Consider the following 16,297-nt stretch of genomic DNA (forward strand, 5'->3'; position numbering starts at 1 on the left):
TCCTCCCCCTAAAATGCTGAGTGCTGTATATCATTTTGAGCACTATCTTGTAAGTTACTAAATATCTGTAGGTAATAAAATCATTTGTTTTTGTATGTTTAAAAGCCATGGTAATAGTACCTTTTTCCCAAGGTTACTTTTTCAGGTCTACTGGGTTTTTTTTTTAAACTTCTTGCTCTATTGTAACATTTTGTTTGCTGTTTGTAGAGTATGAGATAGTGTCAGACTCAGCAGTTAAAGGAGATTATGGACACAGATAGGAGTTAGTGGATTTGGTAGCTCAAATGATCACTGATACCTGTAAGTAGATATGTATGACTTCTGTGTAATCATCCTGGTATGCTTAGGATTTATCCAGTCGTTATTGAAATAAAACCATGACTCACCCTGTGGTGTGTTGTAGAAGTCTTGGTAGGGCCCAGAGGGGAGGAATGAAAACGGTGAGGTGTAGGTCATATGAGGGAATGATGGAGCAGAGCTTTATTTCACTGCCTTTAAGTATGAATAGGCTCTTCACCCCCACCCCAGTTTTATTGACATGTGGTTAACGTACTACATATTAGTTTAAGATGTATAACATAACGGTTTGATGTATGACTGTCTTGTGAAATGATTACCACAGTAAGTTAACACTCCACACCTCATGTAGTTAAAATTATTTTTTATTCTCATGAGAACATTTAAGATTTGCTCCTTTAGGAGTTCCCATCATGGCTCAGTGGTAATGAATCCAACTAGTATCCATGAGGATGCAGGTTCGATCTCTGGCCTCACTCAGTGGGTTAAGGATCCGGCATTTCCATGAGCTGTGGTGTAGGTCGCAGACGTGGCTCGGATCCCGTGTTGGCTGTGGCTCTGGTGTCGGCCGGCCGGCAGCTGTAGCTCGGATTTGACCCTGGGCTTGGGAATTTCCATGTACTGTGGGTGTGGGCCTAAAATGACCAAAAAAAAAAAAAAAAAAAAAAGAGAGAGAGATTTACTCCCTTAGTAATCATACATGCAGTACAGTATTGCTCACTGCATTCACTGTGCTGTGCATTATGTCCCCAGAATTTGTCTGTAGAATTTTGTACCTTTTGACCCCTGTCACTCTTTTCTACCACCTTCAGTCTCCGCCCCCGCCCCCCACCTCTGGCTCCCACCAGTCTGTTCTTTGTATCTGAGTTAGGTTTTTTCAGATTTCATATAAAACTGTAGTGGGGTACCATGTTTATCTTCTCCTTTCTAACATTTCACTTGCATAATGTCTCCAGGTTCATCCTGTTGTTGTGAATGGCAATATTTCCTTCTTTTTATGGCTAAATAAAACTCTGTTGTTTGTGTATCTGTCTATATACATACACACATATCTGTCTGCACTGATAGGTACATATGTATCTCTATATATGCATGTCACGTTTACGTGATCTGTTCAGCCGTCTGTGAATACTTAGGTGGTTTTCATGTCTTGCCTACTTATTATAAATGTGGCACAAGAGCATGAGGATGAATATTTCTTCAAGATAGTGATTTTATTTCCCCCAAATATATACCCAGAAGAGGAATCGCTGAAGCATGGTAGTTCTGTTTTTAATTTTTTGAGGATGCTGTATGCTGTTTTTCATAACAACTGTACCATTTTACATTCCCACCAACAGTGCACAAAGATTCCTTTTCTCCACGTTCCTGCCAGCATTTGCTATCTCTTGTCTCTTTGATAATAGGCATTCTAACAGGTATGAGGTGATACCTTATTTTGGTTTTGTTTGCATTTCTCTGCTAATGATGTTGAACACCTTTTCATGTACCTGTTGGTCATTTGTATGTCATCTTTGGGAAAATGTCTTTTCAGTTCTTCTGTGCCCACTTTTTTTGATGTGCCCCTGTGGCACATGGAGTTCCCAGGCCAGGGATCAGCTCTGGGCGGTAGTTGTGATCTGTGCTGCAGCTGCGGCAACGCCGGATCCTTTGACCCACTATGACCTTCGTCCTGGAGCTGGAGGGACACCGTGTTTCCCATAGAACCACAGCAGGAACTCCTCTTCTGTCCATTTTAAAATTTTTCTTTTTTAGCTATTGTGTAAGTTCTTTATATATTTTGGGTATTAATCCCTTATCAGATATATTGTTGCAAATTTTCTCTTGTTCTGTAGGTGGCCTTTTTATTGTGGTGATAGTTTCCTTTGCTGTGCAAAAATTTTTAGCCTCATATAGTCCAGCTTGATTTTTGCTTTGCCTTTGCTTTTGGTTTCAAATCCAGAAAAATCATTGTCAAGAGTAATGTCAAGGAGCTTACCCCTGTGTTTTCCTGTAGACTTTGGTAGCTTTGGGTCTTGCATTCAAATCGTTAATCCATTTTGAATTGATTTTAGGGCACGGTGTGAGATACTGGTCCAGTTGCTTTCTTTTTCATGTGGCTGTCCAGTTTCCCAACACCATTTATTGAAGAGACTTATCTTTTCCTTTGTTCACTTTCCCCATTGACGTTTATTCTTTGATTTCAACTTACTTTAACAGTTTTTTTGCGGAGGAGTCTAGGGTTTTCTATGTATAATATCACATCATCTGCAAATAGATGATGCAAAAGTTTTACTTTTTCTTCTATAGTTTGGATGCCCTTTTTTTTTTTTTTTTTTTTGTTACCTAACTGCTTTAGCTAGGAGTTTCAGTACTGTGTTGAATAAAAGTGGTAAGAGGTGGACATCTATATCTTGTTTTTGATCTTAGAGGAAAAGCTTTCAGCTTATCTCCATTGAGTATAATATTAGCCATGGACTTGTCATATACAGGCATACTTTGGAGATACTGTGAGTTCAGTTCCAGATCACTGAACTAAGGCCAATATTGCAGGTTTGACCTCTGACCCAGAACTTCTATGTGCCATGGGCCACCCCCCCCCCCCCAAAAAAAAGGCTCTTTATTGTTCTGTTGGACTTTTCTGTGGTCTTTTTAGTTTCTTTTTCATTTATTTCCACTCTGATCTTTGTTATTTTCTTCTACTAACTTTGAACTTAGTTTGTTCTTTTTCTCATTCCTTGAGTTAGAAAGTTATGTTCTTTGAGCTCTTTCTTTTTTTGTTAATGTATGTGTTTATTTTTTTGAACTTTCTTCTTAGTACTGCTTTTGAAGCATGCCATAAGTTTGGTGTGTAATATATCCATTTTTATGTCTCAATGTTTTTTGATTTCCATTTTAATTTCTAATGTGACCTGTTGGTTACTCAGTATCATGTTGTTTAATTTCCACGTATTTGTGAATTTTCCACTTTTTTCCTTGTAATTGATTTCTCATTTCATACCATTGTAGTCAGAAAAGATGTTTGATAGGACCTCAGTGTTTTAAAATTTATTAAGACTTAATCTGTGGCTTAACATGTGATCTGTCCTGGAAAATGTTTCATGTGTGCTTGAGGAGAATCTGTATCATGCTGCTGTTGTATGAAGTGTCTGTTAATGTCTGTGAAATCCATCTGAGCTGAAAGTGTCATTTAAACCCAGTATTTCCCTATCGGTTTTCTGCCAGAATATTCCCATCTATTTTGAATGTGGGTAATTATAGTCCCCTACTACTATTGTATTGCTGTCTGTTTCTCCCTTACGGTTTGTTCATTAACTTGCTTCATATATATTTAGGTGCTTCTATGTTGGGCACATAAATGTTTACAAGAATTGTATCCTTTTATTGGATTGACCCTTTTATAATGACATTTGTCTCAGTACAGTCTTGTCTGTTTTGTTTGTTGTAAACATAGCTACCCCTGCTTTCTTTTAGTTTTCATTTGCACAGAATATTTTCTTACGTCCCTTCACTTGTTATTTTCCTGAGTAACAGGAAAGCATATAAATGTATAAATCTCACTCTTAAAGGTAAATATATAATTAAATGGTGGTAAGAAAACCAAGAGATTTATACTTATAAACCCAATATAAATATTAAAAGGTTAAATTAGTAAAAATAACCACAACTACAGTAATTTTTTAATAGTTATGAAAGGTACAAAGATATAAATTTTAACATCAAAGTTTGTGCTTAAAGTTGAAATGCTCTTATAGTTAGCATATGGTTGAGTCTTGTTGTTTCTGATTTATTCAGCTATTACATGTCTTTTGACTGGGGGATTTAGTTCATTTACATTTAGAGTAATTACTAATAAGGCATGAAATTACTATTATCATTTTGTTATTTGATGGACGTTTTATAACTCCTTTTTTCCTTTGTTCTTCTCTTTGTGATTTGACAAGTTTCTATAGTAGTATGCTTAGATTCCTTTCTATTTTTTTGTGTGTCTGTTAACGGTTTTTCCTTTGTGGTTACCGTGAGGTTTATAGAAAGACCTTTTAATAGTCTGTTTTAAGTTGGTGACAACTTTTGAAGGCATCCTAAAGTATTATATTTTTATTCTACAACATTTTATGATTTTTTTTTTTTTGGCCTTTTCAGGGCCACACCCGAGGCATATGGAAGTTGCCAGCCTAGGGGTCAAATTGGAGCTGCAGCTTCTGGCCTACACCACAGCCATAGCAGTGCCAGATTTGAGCAGCATCTGTGACCTACACCACATAGCTCATGGCAATGCTGAATCCTTAACCCACTCAGCGAGGCCTGGGATCGGATCCACATCCTCACGGATACTAGTCGGGTTTGTTGCTGTGAGCCACAGTGGGAACTCCACATTTTAAGTTTTTAATGTTAAAATTTATATCTTTATATCTTTTTCATAACTATTAAAAAATTATTGTAGTTGTTATTTTTACTAATTTAATCTTTTAATCTTTTAATATTTATATTAGGTTTATAAGTATAAAGCTCTTGGTTTCCTCACCACCATTTAATTATATATTTACCTTTAAGAGTGAAATTTATACATTTATATGCTTTCCTGTTACTAATTATCATCCTTACATTTCAGCTTGAGAACTGAACATGAAATGTTTCTTTTGGCTGGTCTAGTGATGAATTTCTACAGTTTTTGCTTGTCTGGAAAACTTTCTCTCTCTTCCACTTCTGAATGACAGCTTTGCTGGTAGAGTGTTCTTGGGTGACAGGGTTTTTTTCTTTTAGCCCCTAGAATATATCTTCCCACTCCTTTCTTTCTGTAATGTTTCTGCCTCAAAATCTGAGGGGGTAAGGAGTCTTTGAGGGGGTAAGGAGATGGGGGAGGTTAGGTTTTATGTAACAGATTGTATGTAACAAATTGTTGTGGGTTTTCTGTCTTTGATCTTTGACAATTTAATTATACTGTGTCTCAGTGTGCAGCTCTTTGTATTCATTTCATTTGGATACTCTTGACTTCCTGCATCGGGATATCTGTCTCTTTGACTAAGGTTGGGAATTTTTCAGCCAGTGTTTTTTCAGATAAGCTTTCTGCTCTGGTCTCTCTGTCTTGTGGTGCCACTATAATGTGAACATTGGTCTGCTTAATATTGTCTCTTAAGTCCTTTAAAGCTATCTTCACTCTTTTTCATTATTTCTTTGCCTCCTTTGATTGGATACATTCCACTGCCCTTTGTTCTACACAAGTTAGTTTTTTGTGGAACCCCTCTGTTGCATTTTTCAGTTTAGTAATTGTGATCTTCAGCTCTGTATTACTTCTTTTTGGTACTTATTTATAGGTTTTATTCTTACTTTTGAAATTCTCTGTTTTATTTATATTTTCTACTTCACTGTTGAAATTCTTACTTTCTTCATGTGTTGTCCTCTGACCTCAGATATTTATGGCCTTAATTTTGAACTCTTTTATCAGTTGAATGAATCACTAACCTCCATTTTATTAGAGTCTCTTTTTGGAGTTTTGTTTGTTATTTTGTTTGGAGTATGTTCCTCTATGTCTTCCTTTTCCTGTAGTCCCAGTGTTGGTTTCTTTTCATTGTATAAAATAGCCACCTCTCCCAGGTGTGATGTATTGGTCACATGTAGCAGTTGAACCTTATTATTCAGCCTGGTCCAGGTTCTTGGTTGTCTCTCAGCCTTGTGATTGTCCAGAGCTACCTTCTTTGCCATTGAGCATGTGCCAAAGCCTTTCAGTGTCCCAAAGGGGAGGATCTCAGTCAGCACCTAGACACAGGCAGCATCTCTGAAACTATGCAGGTAGACTCCTCTCACAGAAAGATTGGGAGCTAAGTGTTTTCTGTCTCTTCCCTCTGCACTGAACCATGAGAGTGAGAGCTAATTAAGAACTAGTTGATTGGTTTTTTTTCCCATGGTTTGGGACATGTGACCTCACGCTCTGCTGGCTGTCAAAGCCAGGCCATCAAAAGCTCTGTGCTCTGGGAGGCATCTGTAAAAGCAGTGCACCACATGTATGTGTGAGCTCGTTCCAGGAAGACACGGGGTGACCTGGAACAGGCAGAGGGAAAATGTGGAGGTGGTACAGTATCTTACTCTGGGCACTGTCTTCTTCTTTCTCTGTATGTGTGCCAAATTAGAAGCTTGAGCCTCAGGTAACAGCTTTTCAAGTGTGCACATAGGCCTCTTGCAGGGAAAGACCGAGATATATGGGCATGCCTGACTGCTCCCTGTACACTGAGCCCTGGGGTGATAGCTCGTTAAGAACTGTTTCTTTGTTGGCTACAGTGAATGGCCTCCTCTTTTTGATGAAAAACTATTGATTGAAAAAACATTCTTTGGTGGCTTGGTCGTTACAGAGGTTGTTTTTAATGATAACTGTTCAGCCTGATGTCTCTCCATATAATTTAAAAACACACGCACAAATTGTAAAATATTATTCAGGGATTGCAAGCGGTTAACAAGTGTGAATATAAGGTAGGGACTTGAGCAATGGTCTAGAGATCCCAAGTCAGCGATTGCCAGAGGCTCTCAGATTTGAAGGGAATATTAAAACATCACATACTTCTTTTTGAAATATTATCACATGAATTCCTGTATCTAAATTACTTAGAGGAGTTCCGTGGTGGCTCTGCAGGTTAAGGATCTGGTGTTGTCGCTGCTTTGGCTCTGGTTACCGTTGTGGCACAGGTTCCATCCCTGGCCTGGGAATTTCCCAATGCTGTGGCTGGGGGCGGGGGCAAGAACAGCAACAATAAAGTGCTTGACAATACGCCTATGTAGTAAGACTCTTAAGAATTACAAATTGTTTTAAAATGCTCACCTCTAAATCTTCAGAGCCAATGTTTGTAATCCACTGAGCGATCAGTATCACCTCCGTTAGCCATGTGCATTCCTAGACCTGCTTTAAACCTGGTGGATCTGAAATTTTGCAAAGAAAGGTCAGCGGCCTGTGTTCAAACAGCACCTCCTCACCCGCAGTGATCCTGATGTAAAGTTTGCTTTCGAGGTGTCATCCAGTATAAACGCTAGGGAACAGCGATGACAACTGAAATACTCTGTGGCAGATAGCATTACTTTGAAGCAGAAAAAACAAAACACATAAATAACTTTTTGTGCATAAATATAAAATAATTGGCATCACGTTTTTTCCATCTTCCGTATGTAATAGGTCCTTGAGAAGTATTTGGTCATACTACTGGATAACACAAACAGTTTCTAGAGAACTGAGCTGTCATTGTTTCTTTAAAATCCTTTTATTCATTCAGCAGCCTTTTATTGTCCAATGTGTCAGACACAGCTGTGGTCATAGAAGAACCCTTAGCATGGGAGGAAAATCGGACTGTAAGCAGGTACACGACAACACAGTATTTCAGGTGTTACAATTGACATAAGGATCCTCGTGCTCCGAATGCTTAGACCAAGGACTGCTCAGCAGCCTCAGTTCAGGAGGTGAAGCTTGAGCCGGGTCTTAAGGAATGAAAAGGCAGTGCCAGATGGCCAGGGGTTCGGGTGAAGGCATTGCCTGTAGCTTGCTGACATGACTACCCTGACTTCCGTTTTCATTTTTTGTTTAAGTGAAGACCCACTAGGAAAAATCCATTTTTATATTATTATAGCGCGTTAAGTCATTTTCTTCCCTGTCATATGAACTGGATGGATAATAGGCAGTTTGAAAGCAGCTCATCTACTTAGGGAACCACTGTTACTGGCACCATAGGGAAAAAAACTAGTTTGTTTTAGAAATACCCAGTGCCTAGTCACACTGTCAGTAGTTCAAAAAATTAACTTTAGTTTATTTCAGAGGCTCCCCAAACTTGTTTTTGTTTTTCTTAACCCTTCAGTAATTTTTTCATGGTGTTCCTAAGGCCACAAGAAATACTTTACAGACTTATTTATTAACTGGTTTGGTCTAAATAAGTCAGTGTTTATGTTCTAAAAGCCAAGTCACCATTTGAAAAAATAATATACAGGGAGTTCCTGTCATGGCTCAGCAGTAAAGAATCTGACTAGTATCCATGAGGACACGGGTTCAATCCCTAGCCTCACTCAGTGGGTTAAGTGTTGCCGTGAGCTGTCGTGGTGGTGTAGGTTGGCAGCTGCAGCTCTGATTCAACCCTTAGCCTGGGAACTTCCATATGCCGAGGGTACAGCTCTAAAGAGACAAAAAAAAAAAAAAAGAAAGAAAGAAAGAAAGATAATATACATACATAGAAAAAATAAAATTTTATTTAATTCCCAAATAACCGTGATTATTTAAGGGATGCTTTCGCCTGTTGGGCATCACACAGCTCCTCCAACTGTGGGGTCAGACTGAACACCCCAGTCTCTTCTCCAGTTCCATACTGACCTTTGCGCAATACCTGGGCAGTTTACTCTGCAGCCACTGAAAAATGTGCTTTGGAAAGAGCTGTGTTGCTGCAAAGAGTGTGTGCTTTTAAGATCGAAATTTTGAATTGCCTTGAGTTAGAAGGTCACACGGTTGAGAATCATTGTGTTTCCTCAAACTGAAAGTGTCTTGTGGGCTCCTGGATATTTGCTGGTTGCTCTACGCAATCTGGGAATCATGGGCTTATTTGATATGTTCACAGGTAGGGGATTCACTTCTGCCTTCTCTCTGCAGGTCGCAAAGTTACGTCAGTAGCTTATCTTCCTCTTTCAGCCTTTCAAATCCTTAGGCCACATTGGCGTAAGTGATCGCAGTCTTATATCCTGAAAGCATCAGCCTTTTCACTGCCGCCAATGGCAGGCCCTTTCATTCTCTCTTCATATCAGTGTCCATTTCTAGAAGGATCTGAGACTGCTCCTACCTTAGGACTCCTGTTAACCTCTGGGACCTGGCCTTAAATTGCTCCTCAGTGGCGTGTGTTTGTACAGAAAGCTGCCTAGAGAATAGTCTTGGAGGAAGCGTCGCCTTTTCAGCGACACTAAGTAATCACTGTTTTTCTAGACGCTGTCCTTGATCAAGATGGTAGAAATGTGAGGGAGGCGGAATGTTTATATTGCTACAAAAATGTTTTAAAAATTAAGCCTTAAAAACCATGTGATTGCGATGTTTAGGTATTCATAAATGTATGCAAAAAGCAAGTGTTGATGAATTGCTTTGTGCTTTGTGTGGTGCTGGCCCGCAGGCCCCTTTGATGGGCCGTCTCCTTGTAGGAGCACATGTGCCATCAGTGGACAGTTGGGTGGAGGTGAACACAAGGTGCTCTGGGAACAGAGAGGAGGAGCATGTGACCTCAGAGCAGAGGGTATAAAGAAGTGAGGCCCGAATTAAGGCGCAGTGGGAAGGATCCTTCCAGATAGAGGACGGAGACGTGAGAGAGCACAGCACATTGAGGGAATTTCAAGTAGCAGATGAAAGCTTAGAATGAAAGGAAGTAGTAAAAGACGAGGCTGGAGTGAGAAACAGTAACTTCGTAGGCTGCAGAGTTTTGAATTCAGCCTGCCAGTTTTGGAAAGCTATTGATTGACTTTACAGTGGTGACTGAGGTCAGTTTTGTACTTGAGAAAGCTATGTCTAGAGACAGGGTAAAGAATATTGAGAAGGTAGAGAAGGTTGGAAAGCTCAAAGCAGTAAGTTAGGAGGCTGCTGCAGTGATGTTGGAGTAGGGGTGGAATTAAGGCTGTGGCGGGGACATGGGGATGGAGAGAGCAGAGGGGGGTAGAATCCACAGGACGTGCTGCTCCGGTGGTGTGAGGAATAGCCCTCAGGTCTGGCTTGAAGTACTGGTTAGAAGTATTGTTCACCGAATGGGGAAGGAAGACGAAGAGTAGGTTACGGAAATAAGATTCTGTGTTCGGTCGTGGACCCGGCGTATTTGAGTATCCTCTGGACATTCCTGTGGACGTGTCCAGTAAGCAGTCATGTGTATAGTGTGATGCCCAGAAAAAATAGACTTGCTAGTCATCAGTGTAGAGTTAGTTAATACGGTGAAGACAGGGGAGAGGAAAGAAAGGGGGGACCTAGGATATCCTGGAGAAGATTCCCAGAAGCAGAGGGATGGAGGCAGTAGCCAGATGAGCAGGAAACCAGAGAAAAGAGGTATCGTTCGGAAGAATAATCTCAGGATAATCCTTTCTCTAAACTTCGCATTCATACATGTTTGCCTCATAATTTTTATGTGATACGAGGGTATAAATGGTGCGTGGGAATAACAGTGTTAAACTAGGTGGAGTTTAATATTTAGAAGTTCCCTGTACAGTCTTAGTTAATGCGGTAGCTCTGCACTGTATTTTTGAAAAGCCTAACGTGTATCTTTAGTTTGGGGAGGAAAACAGGAGGTGGGTAGGGCATGATTTTAGAAGTGTAAGGCATCAGAAAGAATGAGGACAAGATTAAGTTCTGATGGAAATCAGACATGAAAGTAAGTGTTTATTATTCATATTTGTGTCACACCATTTTTACCAATACATAGTGCATAAGTTTTTCTGTAAAGGTGTAAGACTCGGAGGAAACTAAATGAGCATATCTTTTTTAAAACTTATTTTTTAAATGTTATTTAGGAAAAGAAGAGACCACCCCCCACCTCGCCCGTGTATGTCATACTCAGGCTCCGTAGGTCTTGATGGGAGGCCCCTCTTGCTTGACTTAGTAACCCCTACCCCACCACTGGGAAATTAAAAGCAAATTCAGGACATCACATTTCATTGAAAAAATTGGTAATATGGATCTCTGTAAGATTTCACAGCTTTAATGAGGCATAACTGACATACATTTAATGGGAAGAGACCTTTTATTTCCCTTCACCGTATAATAAAACTACTCATTTTTGTGTACCTCTGGTCCTTGACCTTACACAGAATAATAGTTAATATTTTAAGGGTAGCAAGAATTACTCAGATGGTTGACAGTTTTAGTAAAGTTCCCTATAAAGAAGAATAAAGCATGTTTCCAGGAAAAACCGTGACTCTGCCACTGACAGCAGTTCATACGTACCAGAGCGGAGTACGCCGTTTCCTGTTTTTCTTTGCAGAGGCCAGACTCTGGAATTCCCCTTGTTTGCCCACAGTTTATATCGTCTCTAACCTGTACTCTCAATACTGCACCCAAAAAAGTGGGCTATTCTTTAAATGTCTGCATATGCCTGAAGACTACTACATTTTTGCATTTTAAAATATTTATGAGTTCCCTGGTGGCCTGGTAGTTACGGACTTGGTGTTGTCACTGTTTTGGCTCGGGTTACTGCAGTGGCCCAGGTTCCATCCCTGGTCTGGGAACTTTTGTGCGCTCAGCCTCCCAGAAATGTAATTATACTTAGAATCAAAGTTTTTGATTAAGAAAGTTAAAACAGAAGTCTAAAGAACCTCAGCCTATATCTGGATCCCATCCTTCCTACCTTCTCTGGAACCTTATACTGTTGATAATCCTTTATTTTTATCTTCCATCTCTTTTTTTCTGTTCTTTCTCATCAGTAATGAAGCATCATCCAGTCTTTCTTTTCCTAAAGGGGAAACAATTCAGTCTGACCTCGCTTCTTCTTTTCCCCTGAGCCACAGCTGTCTCTGTTCTCCATTTCCCCCTCTTCCTGGTTCCTCCATCCCCCTGATGTCCTGAGCCCATCTCAGCCCTGGTACAGCGCTCACCACGGTCACTTCATGTTGCTGAATCCAGGAAAGAGGTTTCTCTTCAGCTGGGCTCCCACCAGTTTTCAGTGTTGCCTAATCCTTAACATTTTGAAGCAGTTATGCCTGACTTTGCTTCTCACTTTTAAGCTGTTCTTTCATGGCCTCCTTTAATGGCTTCTATTCCTCCACCCAAACTGAAGAGTTCCTTTGTACCCTTGTGTTCCTAGGGGGTCTCATTAACCTGCACAGCTTTATTCTGGTGTCTCTTAATTTCCTATCTCTAGTTTAGCTCTTTTCAGAATTCTGTATCCATGTATTCAACTTGCCTTCTTGAAAACCTCATCTCACTTGAATGTCTTAGAGATATCTCAGATTGTGTTCTTAATCTTCCGTCTCCTTCCTAAAGACTGGCCCTCTTCCAGTATTGTCTAACCCAGTGAATCATGTGCTCTCTACTCAGACCTGAAATCTGTGCATCTTGACATTTCTCTTTCAATTCTCCAATCCAGTCAACAACCAAGTACTTTTGATTTTACCCACTGAACACAGCTTGAATCTATACCCTTTCCACTTCTGCTGCTGTTAGTTGAATTCAAGTAATTTCCTTTCATCAGCATTACTACAGCAACTTTTTTTTTTGTCTTTTTAGGGCCACACCCATAGCATATGGAAGTTCCCAGGCTAGGGATTGACCGGGAGCTGCAGCTGCTAACCTATGCCACCGCCACAGCAATGCCAGATCCAAGCCACATCTGTGCCCTACACCACAGCTCACGGCAGTGCCAGGTCCTTAACCCATTGAGCGAGGCCAGGGATCAGACTTCCGTCCTCATGGATACTAGTTGGGTTCGTTACAGCTAAACTACCATGGGAACTCCTACAACAACTTTTCTTCTAGCCTTCTCCAATCTGCTTTCCAGCTGAAGCAGTCATGGAGTAGCCTTTTATTTATTTATTTATTTTTTTAAGGGCTGCACCCACAGCATATGGAAGTTCCCAGGCTAGGGAAACAAATTGGAGCTACAGCTGCCAGCCTACGTCGCAGCCATGTGGGATCCAAGCTGCGTCTGTGACCTAGACCACAGCTCACAGCAAGGCCAGGGGGCATCCTCATGGATACTAGTCAGATTCCTTTCTGCTGCACCACAACGGGAACTCCCCGGAGTAGCCTTTTAAAGCCATTGTGATCATGTCTTTCTCCTGCTTTAAAAGTGAGGTTCCTTCTAACCTTAATAAAGGAAGAAGAGAAAACCTGCACTTTTATCCTCTAAAATCAAGGTCAGAGTAGATGGCATGAAGAACCTTTCCAGGACTAAAGGAAAAGTCTGCTTCCCAAATGAGTTAAGGTCAAGTTGAAAAGGAGTCATTTTCAGATTATGAATTAGTTACCTAACGTAACTGGTGCGATAGAAGAAAGTTATGTCTTCCTGTCCTTCAGTTTTCTCATTTTGAACATCCTCCGTCCCTTATTATGCAGGATGTTGGCTGTATTATTATTTATGAGTGTGTATTAATACCCCTCTTTCAGAAGCCTCTCATTCTGCAAGCACATCTATTCATTCGTCTTTGAAGAAACATCTCTGGGTGAGATGGGTGGTGGGCTGAGTGCACCATGGTGATTCTTTTCTCCCAACATCTTCCTGCAGGAATTCACCTGTTAGAGTAAATCACTTAATGTAGATTTGTGGGCCAAGAGTAGCCTTCTGCCAAGTCCCAAACACACCCTTCCGGAGGAAATGATGCAGATTCAGAACTGTTAGACGTTGCTTCCGTGTGTTCATAGGGCAGAGGTGATCAGGACTTCAGGGGCCTGGAAGTAGATCTTACTGACTGAGATGTGCTGGAGAGGGCCCGTTGCTGAGCCAGGCAGCACCCTCTGTCCTTGAGAAGCTCTTGCCTCTGCAAGCTGGTCACACAAGGCCTTGGGGAGAGTCTGCAGCCCTGCACATGCCACGAGCCCATGGAACATAACCCCTGTCCATCTGTAGACCTCTGCCCTTTGCTCTACATGTCTGGAATGTACCAGGAACCCAAAAGCCTCCCTTTCTACCTGTCTGTCAAGAGGCATCCTGGGGAAGAAGCCCCAACAATTTGTCCAACCCAGGTGTCTGCTGAAGATACATTTGGATGGACCCAAAACACATACGTTTCTAAAAAGACAAATTTAATATAACAGTGTTTTACCAAGAAGATAACAGGCACAAACCTACTGTTGGCATTGTCTTTTCCCTACCTTAATCCCAGAAAAGGGAAGGTAGCATTGCTTCTCAAGGCTCATGTAGGGACTTGAGCCGTATCATCCCAGATGAAAATGGTATGAATGGAGTGGGTAGAAATAGACACACTCAGAATCTAGGGGGAAATGGGAAACAGGGTGGAAGAGACTATCCCATGGTGGTGGCACTTGGCCCCCCACACGAGAGGATGGCGAGGGTGTCGAGCCTGTGGTTAGGAACTGGGCATCTGTGTGAGGCTCCTTACGTAGCAGTGCAGGAAGTCAGCGCGTTGTGCTAAGAAATAGAAAACTGAAGAATGTAGACAAAGGATCTAGACCCTTCCTTGGCTTCCTGACATCATTTTAACCTGAAGTTTGTATACAGCTCGCCAGAGCAGGGCCCCAAAGGATGGACTGAGTTTCTTAACCCTTCAAAAAGGCTCTTGAAGCAACTAAATTTGAGGAAGTAAAGGAACAAGTGTTTCACTCACTCCCTGGTGTTATGGATTATAATTCATGCAGCAAAGCATTTTTGAGAGGAAAATGTGAAAACTTGTAATACAGCTTCTCAGATTAAAAAGTATTGCAGTAATGTGATTGCAGAGCAAAGAGCTTCCAAAAAATGACCATAATTGGACAAAGTAATAATGTATCTACCACTGAAAAAATTACTGATCTAGAGCTGGGGTCAGCAAACTAGAACTTGCAGCCATGATGTAGCCTGCCACCCTTTTATATGCATAAATGTTTACTGGATCACAGCTATTCTCCTATTGTCTGTAGTTGCCTCCCTACTGTGATGACAGAGTAGAGTCAAAGCTTTGACAGAGACTGTATGACCTGCAGGTTTAAAATTCTTACTCTCTGGAGTTCCCGTCGTGGCTCAGTGGTTAACGAATCCAACTAGGATCCATGAGGTTGCAGGTTCAATCCCTGGCCTTGCTCAGTGGGTTAAGGATCCGGGGTTGCTGTGAGCTGTGGTGTAGGTCGCAGATGCGGCTCGGTTCTGGCATTGCTGTGGCTCTGGCGGAGGCCGGTGGCTACAGCTCCGAATGGACCCCTAGCTTGGGAACCTCCATATGTCCCAGGAGTGACCCAAGAAATGGCAAAAAGGCAAAAAAAAGAAAAAATTCTTACTCTCTGGCCTGTAAGAAAACATTTGTGGACCCCCAAAGAGGATCAAGTGAAGTTATTTTATAATACAGTGAAACCGTAAAGAGAAAATAAATAATGAAAATAGAAGACACTGGAAGATTACACACATACAGAGACCATCCCTCCCTCGTCACCCCCACCCCCTTTACGTTCAGATGCTGCATAACAGGAGCTCCAGAAATAGCAAAAAAGAACGCGAGCACCAATGTCAGAGAAATAACAGAAGAAACCCTTTCCAGGCTGGACACAGTAAAACCTGTGTTCAGATCGTGAGGGGACTGCACGTGCCATTCAGAACACGGGAGGGGAAAGCCAGCAAGCTTGGAGATAGACCAGTGTCACTGCTGAACTCTGAGAATGAACAGAAATACTTCAGAGGAAAAGCAACATGCTTCTTTTGGAATTATGATCTGTGGCAATAAAAGCTAAAGGACTGTTAGGACAGCAGAAAGCATATGCTAGCTTCTGAAAGCAGTGTCTGAGCTCTCCGGTTTTGTGGCTTTCTAGAAAACCATGTTGTAATCCTAAGGAGCTGTCACCTGGGTTTGAATAAGTTTTTAGGATTTATCAGGAGCAGCATTTCATAGATGGAGACATAAAAACACTGTGTTCAAAGGCATCCTAACCTGGAGTTCCCATTGGCTCAGTGGTTAATGAATCCAATTAGGAACCATGAGGTTGCGGGTTTGATCCCTGGCCTTGCTCAGTGGGTTAAGGATCTGGTGTTGCTGTGAGTTGTGGTGTAGGCCGTAGACATGGCTCGGATACTGCGTTGCTGTGGCTCTGATGTAGTCTGGAGGCTGCAGCTCCGATTGCAGCCCTAGCCTGGGAACCTCCATATGCCACAGGAGCGGCCCAAGACAAAAAGACAAAAAAAAAAAAAAAAAAAAAACAACAAAAAAAGGCATCCTAACCTAATCCAGGAAACTCATAACTTGCCTTACTTAGTTTTGAGGCAAATGGCAGTTTCAGGAGAAGCATGCTACTGAAGGGGAGGGAAATGGGGAGACATAGAGCTGGTATTAGGACACTGAGCCTCTCCGCCACTGGCCCCCCTCAATCATAGTGTCTAAGGATCAGATTAACTTTTCTATT

The 16,297-nt window shown here is 41.3% G+C and overlaps 2 protein-coding genes across 11 annotated transcripts in view; both read left to right on the forward strand.

The window, feature by feature from the left end:
• The window catches only part of LYRM7 (LYR motif containing 7), a 203,799-nt gene that overhangs the window by 177,860 nt on the left and 9,642 nt on the right, over positions 1-16,297 (forward strand). The window lies entirely within an intron of this gene.
• Positions 1-16,297, forward strand: part of CDC42SE2 (CDC42 small effector 2) — a 119,867-nt gene that overhangs the window by 93,928 nt on the left and 9,642 nt on the right. The window lies entirely within an intron of this gene.

The sequence above is a fragment of the Sus scrofa genome, chromosome 2 (genome assembly GCF_000003025.6).
Source record: "Sus scrofa isolate TJ Tabasco breed Duroc chromosome 2, Sscrofa11.1, whole genome shotgun sequence".
NCBI classification, from domain to species: domain Eukaryota; kingdom Metazoa; phylum Chordata; class Mammalia; order Artiodactyla; family Suidae; genus Sus; species Sus scrofa.